The sequence below is a fragment of the Ixodes scapularis genome, unplaced genomic scaffold, assembly GCF_016920785.2.
Source record: "Ixodes scapularis isolate PalLabHiFi unplaced genomic scaffold, ASM1692078v2 PGA_scaffold0__279_contigs__length_252992795, whole genome shotgun sequence".
Lineage (NCBI taxonomy): Eukaryota > Metazoa > Arthropoda > Arachnida > Ixodida > Ixodidae > Ixodes > Ixodes scapularis.
This window is the reverse complement of record NW_024609835.1, coordinates 47,228,568-47,241,756: the sequence shown is the minus strand read 5'-3', so window position 1 is coordinate 47,241,756 and position 13,189 is coordinate 47,228,568. Positions and strand designations below refer to the sequence as shown.

The 13,189-nt window shown below is 48.2% G+C and overlaps 1 long non-coding RNA gene across 1 annotated transcript in view; it reads right to left on the bottom strand.

Moving 5' to 3' along the window:
- The window catches only part of LOC121048675, a 66,781-nt gene extending 54,013 nt beyond the window's left edge, over nucleotides 1–12,768 (bottom strand). Inside the window, exon 1 of the long non-coding RNA XR_006076518.1 lies at nucleotides 12,710–12,768. This is a non-coding gene — a long non-coding RNA (uncharacterized LOC121048675). The remainder of the gene's footprint in view (nucleotides 1–12,709) is intronic.
- Nucleotides 12,769–13,189: the final 421 nt, after the last annotated feature.

The following is a 13,189-nucleotide window of genomic DNA, read 5'->3' as shown; positions in this document are numbered from 1 at the left end:
TCGGCACCACCAGAAAAGGAAAACGCTCTCTTGTTTCACTGGTAGCATGCTGGACGCCCGGCTTGGGGCAGAGGATCCCTTCAATTGACCCCTCGGTTACTAAAATGAGTGCCAGCCAACAAACGTTGATGTATGATCGAGGCAGCGGAAGTCGATTAATCCTGAATTTACACGTGCCTACATTCAAATAGGCTTCTAGAAATAAAATTCTGGCCACTACTGCGGACTATACTCACGAGATCAACGATAAAACTTATCGTCATTATGTTGCAGCGTCCTCGCTGACCGCAGAAAGATGTGCTCTATTCCAAATGATCGAAAAGAGGTACGTGTTAATGAGTATACAGCGACAAATAAAAGCGAAGACAGTTCACATAAATTTCATTACGAGCCTTTCACCCTGCAAAAATATTAAAAAAAACGTACCCAAAACAGAGCACGAGATACACACACAGACAACGCATGTACGAAGATCCACACAGACAAACACGCGTAAATACACGCACACAGAAGCACGCCTCTTTTGCCCGTGTATTTTATAAAAGCGTTCTCCTCCTCCGTTCCACGCGAGCGCTCTCGGGCGATCGATGGCTTTCAGCACCGACGCCGTGTACGCCGTTCTTATTTCTCTTCTTCCCGTCTCTCTCTCTTTTCCCTCTCTCTATCTCTCCCGACTTTCCCGAATAGTCGTCTGCCAAGCAAACTTCCCTCCCTCGAAAAAAAAAAAAAAGTGGTTGCGTGCTTGTTCCAAGGCAACACAAAGGCACGCCATATTCAAATCAGACCCCGAAACGACTCAGACTCTCCGTCCAGTGAAAAATGAGCAAGCTTCGGGTCCGTCTTCCGTTTTCTTCTTCCCAGGCGCCATCTAGAGCGTAGAGCCTTCGCCATATTTTTTTTTTTTTTTTTTGCTCGCTTTCTGCGTCTTTTAGAAAAAAGTTCTAAACTCCCCTCCCCCACTGGTCCATGTCCCACTTCCCTTCTTATTCACGCACGACCAGCGTGGAGGCATGCCTACGGGCAACTATGCCTGCACGTAGTATGCGATATGCTGCAAACACGTCGTTAGAGGAAAAGGATCCGCTCGTATTTAAGTCAGACGCGACATATACAAGTTACGCAGGCCCGACGACTTGGCGCGATCAACTCCAGCGATGGTCAGAGAAGGAATGGTGGGGTTGGTTAGAGTAACTGTATATGCTCCACTTGCGGAGCAGAGTACCGCAATGGTGCCACTCTGGAGCCAAGCACTGCGGGAAGCCACGGTAGGTTTTTGCAGGGGCACGAAGGCGCAGACGCGAGGCGGCGTGCTGCGGCGCGCTGCGTAAGGGAAATAGTGCGGCTGACGAGAACGCCGTCCCCTCGCTTTCGGACGAGAGCTCGCCGACTCGCCGAGATGGCCGGATGTGCCGATCGCGTATCACTCCGCGAGAGCCGCAGACGCGATAACGCGATCGTCGGCCGTGTCGTCTGCTTTCTATACCTTGGAAACGGATGTCCTAAAACATCGCTCGCGTTATAAAAAAAAATGGATTGTATTGTACCCAGTTGACACACAGAATGTTCAATGAGTTATTAAGCTTTCGGTTCGTTCGATTTTAGTCTAGGATCTATATCTTGCGAACTCAAAGCGGAAAATATGTTCCCCCCGAAACCCGGCGCCCTGGAAGGCCGCTTTCCCGCACGAAGTTCGGATCCAGTTCTGCCCACGTGACCACTCCTCCGCCAATACGGAGATGGCGGCGAAAGGAAAAGGAACGCGATACTCTGGCTCTGCAAGCAGAGCCTATACAGTTACTCTAGGGTTGGTATGGAAGGAACAGACCTACCGAGGAACTCAGAAAACGAACTCCGACGACGGCGACACCACCATCACCGCCACGGAAAACGTGAACACACACACACACACACGCACGCACACACACAGAGGCAAAAACGCATACCGACGCCAGAGATCCTCCACGGATGATAAATGATTCATGGAGTTACCATAATTGTGTTCGTCCAGTTTCATCATTGGCGGCGGGCATGGCAAAGCCGGTTGGGGCGCGTGGTCTTCTTTTACTTGCCTCTTCCTTTCCTTCTCATTTTTTTCTTTCTTTCTTTAGGCGTTGTTTAGTCCCAGCATTTCCCTTCTGTCCCTTCTCCGCGGCGTCTTCTCTCGATAATTACATTTTGCTGAAGCCAGCTCCCACCCTGTTCTCTTTCTCGGGGGCTTATCTCCGGAACGAGAGAGAGAGAGATCTTCCCGCGCTACCGCTGCATAAGGACAGCGGAGAGTCTCCCCTAGCCGTGTCTGAGACGGACCTTCTTTTCGCTGGAGGCAACGTGCGAGGAGCGAGCCCAAGCAAAGTGCAACAGATGCACGCGAGCCCAGCAAGACGTGTAATCGGCCGTCCCCTCGCGCATCGCCCCCAGCGTGTCGACTGGCCATCCGAGCTCTCCCCTGCAAGCCGACCGCCTTTCATGCAATGTCCAACGTTGTGCGTTTTTTTGTTTTTTTCTTTTTCTGCATGCTGCCGTTGTTTCGTCGTCTCTTGCGTGCTGTCCGCTCTCGGAATGCATCATCGCAAGCACGGAGAACCTCCAGCACGACTGTCAGTATTCGTCCGAAAAGAGGCATCATAAAGAGACACCATGCGTCACTGTGGCCTCGCTTCTGATTGTGTTCCGCCTGTTGCCTCGATAAGCGTTTTTTTTTTCAGGCGTTGGTTTGTTTTTGCTTTTTCCTTCTACTTGGCTACTTTATTATAGTTAACAATGTGTATGTACACAGACCGTCGACTGCGTGGTTACGTGGTAAGACTGGAGCGTGCACAGCTGCAGTAGCACTCAACGGACCTCTGTTTGCTTTACAACGATCGAGAATGCACGAAATGTCGTCCCCATTCTCCCAATGACTACCAATACACCCGTATATGTAGCCTCCTAAAGAGTGTAATGGCTACTTCCCGCTTCCACGAGTGGCGTATTTCACGAGCGGGCAGCACAGGTGTACACAGTGTGCTCTGCTGCCGTTAGCGTGTTCGTTCCACTTCATATTCGGGACGCTATGTGTTCTTCTCCTCGTTCTCTACCAGTATAGAACAGATTAATGACATTGTTTCGACACTCGTTCACTTAGTTCTGCGAGTGATGCCACGTGCGGATCGATATTTCATGTCTGCCCTTCCGCACCACGTTGTAACAACCGCTTCCATTCCGAGGGAGTTTCAACACGTCCTGTCCTTCTCGAGGGCGTTTTCCTCATTGTTTTTTTTTTTTACAGCAAGAGCCATCATAGCTTCTGACTCACTTCAAATTACCTATAGTAGATTTTGTATATTAGACATATTTCAAAATGCGGTGCCCTCTATAATGACACAAATAATTTAAGTATAGATTTTGCACCCTCGATTGCGATAATACAAATGTAGCATTCCATAAGGTGTACCGCCATTTTTGCACGTAAACGGCTTATGAGAATCTATCCTTCGCCATACAGTTTTTTCCTGGGTGCATTTCAGTATTCATGGCAGAAACGACACAACCGGTCGCCTAACGGCTGACCTAAATGCATGAACTTCCTGAGCGTAGGGCGTTTGGCGCTGTATGAGCCCCGCCATACGGCAGCCCGTAGTCTCTCAGGGCAATTGTCAATTTTCGTTAATTCACATATGTTAGCGCACCACCGAATTTTGTTTCACCTTCCACGCTTGGCCAAAATTACGAGATATTTAGTTTTCGTTTCACTGCGCCCCACGTGTTGTCAAAACACTAGTGATGTTACAAACGACACAAAACCACCGATCCCATGACCACGAGCATTTGTAAAGGTCGCTTGGCCTCAGTGCATTGGTGTATACGAGAATGGTAACTTTACAAGGGCTAATACCGTAGCTAGGGCAAAAAGATCCCGAAGAATAAAGAGTATTTGGGGAATTACCGAAACTTTAGTTTTGTTTAGTAATGTTAGTTTCACGCTAGTCTTAATCTTTGGCTATATACCGTTTCTTCATAATGGTAGGAAGAAACAAAAATATGTTCTAAAAGTGCGTCATTTACCCCACTGGGAAAAAAATATAGGTCGGGTCCGGGCACAAAAATACAACGTTTATAAATCTGTGATTTGTATTAGTCACTAATAGGGCTGAGCGACTAATCGCTTATCCTTCCGATGACTCGATGAATGCTTAAATCGCGGTAAATCTTTTTAGCGGTTAATCGGTTGAATTGTGACGAATCAAAACAAAACAAAAAAATAAACATTATACGCGCTTTCCTTATATGGCAAACTTGGATTTAAAAAAAAATAATAACAAAAGAACGAGAATTTCACCCTACTGCTGGAGAAATCAAACGATTTTGGTGATGGATTTTTTTTTTCATTTTTTTTTTTTTGTATCTCAAGTGAGCCAGTTGGTTACCCAGCGACGTTCTCGTTTCTTCCAAAGCCGCCGGGCGAGCAGTGCGTCGCTTCGTTCAGTGGCGTCGGTCCAGCAGAAAAGCCTGGCGGCTTAGCTGGACAACTGACCGCATATTCACGGGGCCGATTTCGGACATTCCGCCGACTGAGTTTCACTTCGAACTACCGAAAACAGAAACGGGGGAGGACGAAGTTACATGGTTAGCGGGTTGTCGGCAGTCACGGGGTCCGTCGTGGCCTTTCCTCGGCTCACACTAAATGCCACCCATTTTCTTGACGGGAATCGCCCGGCACTCTCCAAAACCTGCGGAGCCCAGACTAGTCGATACTGCGCGCAGCAATGGCGGAGAACTAGTCCGAAAGGATCGAAAGCTCAAAATCAGTTCCTCCTTTTATTTGTCGTTTTATTCTACTTAGGACTTTGAGGTAAACAATTATTCCCTCCTTCTAGCTACATTTAACGAGTGTCCTCATCTGCAGCTGGTTGGGTCGAGGACATAGGATCAAGGCTAAGTTTACTCCGATAATTTTCTTGGGAGGGAAGAGGCGTGGCGTATCGTTCGCCACTTTTACTTGCTTCGGTATTAGACACTCCACGGGCGTAGAGGAGTATACATCAATATGAAGGATAAACTTAAGAAGGAATTTAATTGTAATGTAAGCTGCAGGGGCGACGTTTGCAACCCCCATCAAGGCTTAAAGGTTATACCTCACACGGTCACTTCAACGCCACGAGAGTGTCTGTTTAGCGCAGTTGCGAAACAAGCAAATTAGCCTCGTTCCTACCGGAGCATATTAATCAACTTCTCTGCATCCACAAATGGAAAAAATAAGCTCTAACTTTATTTGAAGTGTACTCAAAAACACATCAAAGTTGAAAATTAAAATATGTATACATTGCGTAGTTTATCACATTGTAAAAAACTCAGCAAAGGCGAGAAGAGACATTTGCTTCTGTGAATATATTATGCATGAAAATCAGCGAAACCGATGAATCGAATAATCAACCAATTAAAGGGGGCCGATAAATCGGCTTATAATTTTTAATCGACGCCCAGCCTCGCCTATTAAGGCATTATTGCGTTTATACCTCCTCTGTGGAATATTAAAGTATATGCCGCTGGTCAGTTGTAATATATTCCTTAATGTTTTTCTGCAAACTTCAAGGGGAGTGCGGAAAGGGCGAATGTCCCCAAATGTTGGGGATGCCCCCTGGATATTTTAATTATAAATTTATGATCTAACGACACACCGCGCCATTGAAATAAAGCGAGTACGCAGATTGTACTCTGTCTACCTCTAAGTTGCGCTCTTGATGGAAAGTGTGCATCCTCGCCGAACAAATCGCTCCCCTGTCTTTTGTCCCCACTCTCGGCGTGTGAGTATGCACGCAAACATACCCAGGAAACCTATTCACGTGGCGAAAAACAAATGGTTGACTGATATATTGAGCACGTATCATACTCCGCCCTGCCAGCTTAGCGGTAAACGGAGTGTACTGTGGGGGCTGCAGGTTTAGCAAATTTGTAATTTTTTTTGTTTGTTTCTTGCGGAGAGGCAGTCGCCATCTGCCACCATAACAAATGTCCATAAAAACTGCGAAAAAAACAAGAACAACCAAAAACTTCCGGGGCGCCAACAGGAAACGCGACGTTCCGTCAACCCTTCCTCCAGTCCCGACTGGTGCGTGTTCCCGACCGCATGATTTGTAGTGAGTCCTCCCGAGATCCCCAGAGGACCTCGTTCGCAGTCGAGTGAGGCGTGCTTCTCGCACGCACGCACTCGCTGCTGCCCCGACGAGGGGAGGAACTCTCCGGCGTGCAGGCCCCATCTCCGGCGTTGTCGCCGGCGGCGGCGAGACGCCAGCGCGATACCACTCGTCATTGAGGCGAGGCCAGCGGCACGACGGTGGACGACCATCACGACAGAGCACACGGGCACCCGGAATCCGTCTGGAGCGCGCACGCATGCAAGCGGCGCAGCAGCAGGCGAGGCCCCCGCCAGTGCAGCGGCGCCGGCGACGGTGTCCCCTCCTCGCAGGTGGAAGAAGACTGTAATTACGATCGGAGCTTCCAGCGGGCCCGCCGACGCTGGCGCAAATGGTTCAAAGGCAAGGAAGGCGCCCTCCTCCTCGTTGGTCGAGGAGGACAGCCCAAGAAGGAGGAAGCAAACAAAAACTGAAAAGACATTAGGGCGGCTGTGGCGGGCGGGCGGCTCAGGTGAGCTGGCGCGGCCCCACGCACGGCGCACCATTGCAGCGTGCCGTCGGGCCGAGCCTTCGAAAGCGGCAAGGCGAGGGAAAAAGGCTCGGCTTGCGACACGCATCAAACTTCATTTGCAACGCAGACTGTGTCGCCGACCCGAGCTGGCCCTAATCGACTTTTAATGTGGGGGCAAACCTTGACTTTCCGAGCGCTATAGCATGCTGCCGGTTCCCAATGACAAGCGGCTGGAATTCACGCGCGGTCCGAGTTTGGCAGGTCCGACGAACGATGCAGTGCGCGTCTCTTCTCTCTCTGCCTGTGCGAGTGCGTGTGTACCTGTCGGCGCGGCGCGACCCTGAGCTTCGCGAAGGACCCGGTCAAGCACTGCGCGATAGCCTCCTCTGTTCGTGAACGGCGACTCCGTGCAAGCGGGCCTGCAGGACGACGATGATGAGCGCGGAGAAGGAACGCCTGTGTCCCGTCTTCACGCAAAGGTCACGGGAGCGCCGCCGCATGAAGGGATCTCCTTGTCCCGCAAGAAAAAAAGAAAAAAAGAGAACGATTAAAAAAAAAGAAGGGAAAGAGATCAACTGCTCGAAACCTCCGCGGAAGATCTCACACGTGTTGCCCGCTTCATTCACTGAGTGGCAGGGGCTAACTTATAGGGTCCTTCAACTTGCAAGATCCCCTGGGCTCTGAGGAGAAAATGTCTCCGACAAGGTCGTCCTGTCCACGATTCTGGCGTATACTTTCGGGGACTACGAAATACCTGGAGGCAGATTTACAGCGTTCATTTGAACGGCGAATGATCCAGATTGTACGTCGCATTTAGGGATACGCAAATTATGGTGCAGGCCGCTTTCCATTGCTACAGGACTCTTCGTAGTTTTTTTGCCCTCATTCAGCAGCACTCAACGTGACAGCACGACCTTCCGCTTAACAATGCAAAAGATCTTGCGTATAATCTACCAACTTTCTTCTCGTCTTGACGCTTCTTTTTTTCTTTCGGACAAAGAAGGGAGGGTAATGACCCGAGAAAATAATTAGTTCATATTGGAAGCATCGAACTTGGAAACTGAGTTACCGCCTTGAGCTGAGCTATAGTTAGTGCATAACTGATTTACGTTTCCTTTTCTTTTTTACGTTTTTCGTCTCCCAAGTTTAAACTGGCCCTGTCCGAGTCCTAATCAAGCTTGGCCGATTGCGCTCAAGCGTTCCTTGGTTCGGCAAACGCCTCGAGATCATGAGATTCATGCACTCGTGGAAATAATTCGCAGGCTCTCCCACCTTCGCGTACTGCACGCAACAAGGATGGCAATAACAAACATTCACCGGTGCCAGCGTGCCGTGCCCATGCGGTCTCTTCGATCAAAACGCCCGACTGGCGCAAGATAAGCTCAGCTCGTTGACGCGGAGACGTCCGGTAATGAATGGGAGACCCTGTTGCCGCTCGCGATAAGCGACGGATTCTTCTCTGCCTCCTTTTTCCGGTTGGGATTTAGATTTGCGCACGACGCCGAAACGCGCCGTGTGGTCCGTCGTATCGGCGGACCCCCGACCACTTCGCCCGTAGACTTACAAGAGACGACTAGACTGCTATCACTCTTCACGCGGAATCTCTTCCTATGGGCACGCGCGAAAATAGGACGAACTAAGTTCGAGGTTGACTGGTGGGAACGGTACGCCAACCGGCCGGGAGATATTAATAAATCTGGTATGAAATGAGATTATTCGAGCCGCTGCCAAGAAGACAGCATACGGCTATCGATATTTAAAAAAAAAACAAAAACAAAAAAACAAAAAAAAAAAGCAAGCCTGTTTTTCCTGTTTTCGTTTTTGTCTGTTTTTGTGAGGTTGTTGAGTTCTAACGAGAATGCTGGCTAGTATTCCTAACGAAAGGCGAATCAACTTCGGTTAGAGCTTTAGCACATTGAATCTTCTCTATTAACTCAAGCACAACTGAAGACACAGTTTCCATGCTTGATCTGGACATTCTTCATGTCCCCCTTGAACGAGCCAGCGAAAAGATAAAAGAAGGTAAAAGAAGGCGCTGAAACGGGCATAAAATACTCGTATTATGAACAGGCACACGTATTAAAAAACAACAACAAATGACAGGATATTAGCACTGAAACCTTTAATAGTTTCATTTATTTTCATTACACGTTTGAGGAACTACTCGGTTTCATATATTTAGAAGAGTGCGGAAATTCGGGAATAGAAACATAGTGACCTCTCTGAGCCTTGTTGTAGAGTTGACACCGTATTTGTGTGACGGAGTGTATTACCGACTCATTCGGTGCTGTGCGTGCGGGCACGTGTGTGTGTGTGTGTGTGTGTCCCACCGTGGCGTTCGCGCCAGATTACAAAGAATCCTCGCCTCGCAGCCAGGGGAAGAAAATAGGAAAAAGAGGAAAAGCGTGGGCCGGGCATGCCGAATGATGTTGGAACTCCTACTGCCATGCGCCGTTCCAAAGCCCAACGGCCCGTGTCCAGCGGATGAGAACAGAGTGGATTCTGACGAGAAGAGATCAAACGATTTCATCATGCTGGCACTCTTGGAGGAGTTGTCTCACAGCTCGGCTGCTGCTGCTCCTAGAGCAAGCCAACCTGCGCGGGAACATCGCTATGCTTTGAGAAAATACGGACCAGTTGATCGACCTTAATGGACACAGCTACGAGAAACCTGCGGGGCACACCGGGTAGCCTGTAATCTGCGGCAACTTTCTTAGTGAGCTCCTTATTGTTCTGGGTTCAATGTGTTGTCCCATTCTGTTCACTGTCCTTAGCGAACACGTGATGGTGTATTCTGTGCACTTTACCCAGTGTTTTTATAGGTATCCTATAGTGGAGTTCATTACGGTCCGAAAACTAAGTGTCTTTATGAACCTGAACATGAACATCCCTTTAAGTTTTGTCAGGTGAATTTTGTATAAGAGAAAATTCCTTTTTTTGTGTGGGCGAGTGTGACGAAGTGTATGACCGACTCATTCGGTGCTGTGCGTGCGGGCACGTGTGTGTGTGTGTATGTGTGTGTGTGTGTGTGTCCCACTGTGGCGTTCGTGCCAGATTACAAAGAATCCTCGCCTCGCGGCCAGGGGAAGAAAAGGGGAAAAAGAGGAAAAACAGCAAAAGGGGTGGTAAGCCATCGCAAGCCTTCGGACGGAGAACGTCATAGCAGTTGTCTGTGTCGCGAACTCAAGCCGAGTTTAGATAAAGTTATATGTGACAGAACTAGTGCTGGGTACTGTCTCTCCTCAACGTCGGGCCCTGACGACGGTGGGTGTGCAGCTCCTAAACAGAGTCTTCACATTTGCACCCAACATTAGAGGTGTAGTTCGTATATAATAGTAGCCTCCCATGTAGGCCTGCTATGGTACAGCTCCCACAAGTCCCGGTATTTCTTAATCGATTTTAGTTCGGTCCATACCGCACGAGAAGACACCATAAGAAGAAATCGAAACAAAACTTTGAAACAAATAAAAAAGTCTGAAAAAAAAAAAGATCGTTAGGGGGGGCTCTAATAATAATCGCATTAGCACAAAACCATTATGTTACTTCAGGTTTTCTCCGCCAAAAACAACCCTCTGGATCCTCAAAAAAAAAAAAAAAAAAAAGGACACAGCTACTTGACATCTTATTTTGTTCAGCGTTCAACAGAAAGGAAAAGAAGAAATCATGTTCTTTTTTTTAGTTAAACACGGAAAACGATATGTAATCGACTAGACCCTTGAGGCAAAGTACATCATACGCGAAAAGTTAGAATGCTGAAGGATCCTAACGCCCGCCCGACTGTCATCATAAGCCTCACTCAAGACAGAACGACAAGGAGTGATTGATGGTGCTGTAAGCGAGGAATCCGGCACACACGAGACGCGAACGCGCCTATTTTCAAGACCGAGGACGAGAGGGCCTCACTCATGAATATTTTTAGGAGTGGCCCAGCAAACCTCCCGCTGCATGCTGGGCGGGACAACCCCAGAGGCCGCTTGACGCGTGGGCTGTGAGAATCCAGCCCAAAAGAGAAGAGCGCATTTCTCACAGCAGTACACAGCGCGCGTAATCCGAGCTGAAAAATTGGACATCGCGCGCTACGTCAAATAGAGCCGCCCATTTTCGATGCGGAGGCCTTTCTTCGTGGCTGCCAACGCGCCCAAAAGAAACTCGCTCCCGAGAACCTAAATTCACACAAGCTCGAAGACTGCTGCCCTGGTGGTGCTCACAGGAGGATATTATTGAGGCACCGTCAACTTCGTAAATCCAAGTTGAATGTACATTTATAATGAAAATGTCACGTCTTTACACGCGTTCCATTTTGGTGTGGAGAAGCTCTGGCTTACCGTCCTCGGAGCGTCGGGTTCGGCCCTGGACAGCTTAGATAAATCTGATTTTGGAAAAGAGAGTTTACCATTTGTGATACCATCAGTGTTATGAGTAACAGCTGCGTCCTTTCGTAGAAAGAAGCAGTTGCACTGAATCTTGTTTTCAGTATATAAGCTTTTTACGTGCTCCATTCCAGTTCGGCGTGCAGTGTCGAGTCACTTGGCCAATCAGACTGCGTATCCAGCATTCTCTCAAAAGCAGGGTACCCAGGCACGTAGCCAGGATTTTTTTTTTTTTTTTTGTATTAGGAGGGGCCCGGCCATGACAAAATGCTGTATGAGGCGGAGGGGGGAGAGGAGGTCACAGCAAGATGGAAGATTTCGGGGAGGGGGGCCGGGCCCTATGCCCCCCCCCCCCCCCCCCCCCCCGGCTACGTGCCTGAGGGTACCGTCGCGAAATTCAGCGCGACCGCATTAGCAAAACCCATAGATAACCAATTTAGCTCGTTCACAATGGCTGCTAATCTGGAGTCTTTTAGGTCCATCACACTTCAATACAGTGCTTATCATTCAGGCGTAAAGCCGGCAGGGGCGCGAATCAAACTCTATAATATTCGCCGAGTAAACTAAAAACACTATCCCACACGCACTCGTAAATAGACGAGCATCTCCACGATATGAACGTGTGCGACGCGACAATACAAAATATAACCACGGAACGCGGTCACAGTCCCAATCACAGCAGACACATCCTGAAGCGAGTCTCACGATATGGTCTACGTATGACAGGCACGCCTATACGTGAACGACAGCAAAGAAAGGACATCCCTCTATATAGGCAGATCATCCAGCGGTAAAACGGCATGTAAATTACGAAGAAAAAAATCTCGAATTAGTGTCGCCTCGACAGAGCCGTGCTTGCACTGCGGCTGCAATTAGAAAGGACTGATCACCTGGTAGCTCCAGTAGGACCTGCCCACAGTCGGACGCGTGTCATGTCTGGACTACACAAACGATCTGACGGCGGAGTGCGACGCCTTTCTGCTCTTCGAGCGTGTCCGGTCGCTTCGCATGTACGCGGAAACTCGGATAAACAGGAACGATTAGGTTAGGGACACTCGGTGTACTCACTCAGCAGTTGTTATTTCGCGCTTCTTTTGAAGCCCGAATGCTGTTCGTGTACGAGTAACTAACGAAGTATCACAATCTCGCTTTATCAGGAATAAAATACCATTTTCTACGTTCGTGACATTTCTACGAGGATAAACTGAAATAGGGTAGCGAATAAAGCACGAGTTCGGCTGTGGCAAAATTTCCAAGAAGAAAGGAAAAAAAAAAAAACCGCTGGTTACAACAAATAAAGACACATCTCTGTTGAGTTTTCCTTTTGTAGTAATCATTTTCTTTTAAATCATATCGGCGGCGTGTCTGGGAGAGGAGATTTGCGTCCATCTTCATACTCGAATAACCAACGTTCGTTGCATTCTCGAACACGCGCTTTTAAACGCGCGCGCGGACAAAACAAAAACAAAGAAAACGCTGGGTTAAAAACGTTTTTTGTCGCGCAAATACATCTTCCCTCACCTATACCCTCGAGTTGTCCTAAATGTAGGGATTCCGAACTCGATACACCGATTGACATGCGTCGCAGATAGACGTCGGTCGAGGAATAATACAATAAACACGAAATCGGAAAAGATATATGACTGTGCGACACTAAAATGGACGCGATCAGGAAGGAATAGAGAACGTTTCAAGCGGACGTCCATTCGTCTTACCTGTTCAAAATGTGCCGCTCCAGGTGGCGCCATCTATCGTGCACTCCGTGAACTTCCTGCGAGAAAGGCGAAACCGGCTTTGACGGAGAGCATAATTTATTCGGGCAAGCACGCGGCTCTTTTGTCCTGTTTTATCTCCGTGCAGTCTTTCATTTACACGCAATATCAATTAAGAAGGAAGCCTTTCATGATACAGAAGCTGTGGCATCGTCACTAGAAAGGCAAATTATTTAATTATAATTTATATAAGTATTTATTTATTTAGAAAATACTGCGGCTCCCGACTGCCAAGCCACAGGAGGAGCTAGCACAATAATAAAAATACAAAAAAAAATACACATGAACGCACAAAAAACGGCATATGAAAACATATCGTTAAGACATCAGTAAAATTGTAAATTCATGAAAACGCAACTGTATAATTTTCAATTGAATTCCAGTCATGTTTGGCCCGAGTGGGATATTAATATTAGAAAGCAT